A 1,609-nucleotide genomic window follows, 5' to 3' on the forward strand; every position below is an offset into this window, starting at 1 on the left:
TCATTTGGCCTTCCTTCTGACACATTTTAAATTTCTGCTGGTTTTTATTATTTTCTGTGATATTTTCATCTGGGGGGTTTCTATGTTATTTTGTTATTGTTATTGAGGGATTCTTTTTCTTTTTGTATGATTTTCTCTGTATGAAATCCAGGATAGGTAAATCTATAGAGATAGCAATTGGATTATTAGTTTCTTGGGGTTCTAGCAGGGGAGTTGGGGTGGCAGGATGGATAGCTAGTAATAATGACTACAGGAAAGAAGATGTTTTAAAATTATTGCAGTAATGATTGCACAACTCATTTAAGAATATGTTTAAACTATTGAACTTTATGAGATATAAATGATATATCAATAAAACTTAAAATTAAGATAAAATACAATGAAATCAAATTAGATATTACTTTGGGCAGATCTGCTGCACAAGACTTCTTTTAAGGGTTGACGAGCAAGGATGCCACTTTGAGGACTAAAGTGAACCTGACTGTGTTAGGCTGGGTTGTCTAGAAAAGAAAACTAGCGATTCTTCTCTATGTACAAGGGAAAAAACCAAACCACTTGATATTAAGAAGCAATTTTACATCAAGAAGGAGCCCAACCTAGTTCAACTCAAGTCCATGGGTCCTATGCTACCTGGTGCTCTCTTCAGACTCACATAGCTGCCCGCTGATAACTCTGAAAGGTAAGGAAGCAAGGATTTCACAGGACAGTGAATGCAGAGTCTTGTGGATCCAAGGTCGATGGAAACAGGGCAGGATCCTGATAGCTCTCAGGGCCGGGCAGCTGACACAGAGTCTCAGTGTGGTGGCAGTGAGGAGAAATGTGAAGTCGCACAGAGAGATCGTCTCTGTTTGATACAAAAGGCCACACCCTCAATGAGGTGTCATCAAGCTACCACTTGATTGACAGGTTGTTTCACTTTTAGCCAGGAATGTTGAGTTGGCATAATATCTAACTACCACACCTGACCCAAGCCATCGCATCTTCAAGCATTCCATATGCACGCAGAAGTCGGGCATCGAATAGAGAAGACAGAAGGAGAATTGATGCGTTTGTGGTATTATGGGCTGCTGAAAGAACAACAACAAAACTGTCTTGGAAAGAGTAGAGGCAGAATACTTCTTAGAAGCAAGGATGGTGAGACTTTTTGCCATGCACTTTAGACATGTTATCAGGGGAGACCCATCCTTGGAGAAGAACACCCTGCTCGGCAAGGTGGAAGGGCAGAGGAAGAGGAAAACCTTGATGAGATGGATTGGCCCAGTGACTGCAACACTGGGCTCAAACATAACAACAATCGTGAGGATGGTTGATACTTTGTTCTGTTGTGTGTTGAGTCACCATGAACCAACGCAATGGCACCTAACAACAATCATCTTGGGCAGTCTCACTATGTCTTTTAAAGTTCGACGTACATTTATGACATGACAAGAAGAGCTAGATTTAAATATCTCCCTGAAGGAAATGAAAACAAGTCTGCACAAAGATCTGCACGCGAACATCTTACGCAGATTTCTTAGAATTACCCAGATCTGGAAATAAACAGTGAACAGATAAATAAATTATGGTGTAGTAATGTAATCATAATGGGGTATTCTTCATAAAAATAGAA

This window comes from Echinops telfairi, unplaced genomic scaffold, assembly GCF_000313985.2.
Source record: "Echinops telfairi isolate 266 unplaced genomic scaffold, ASM31398v2 ScPeMD7_12;HRSCAF=54, whole genome shotgun sequence".
Classification (NCBI taxonomy): Eukaryota; Metazoa; Chordata; class Mammalia; order Afrosoricida; family Tenrecidae; genus Echinops; species Echinops telfairi.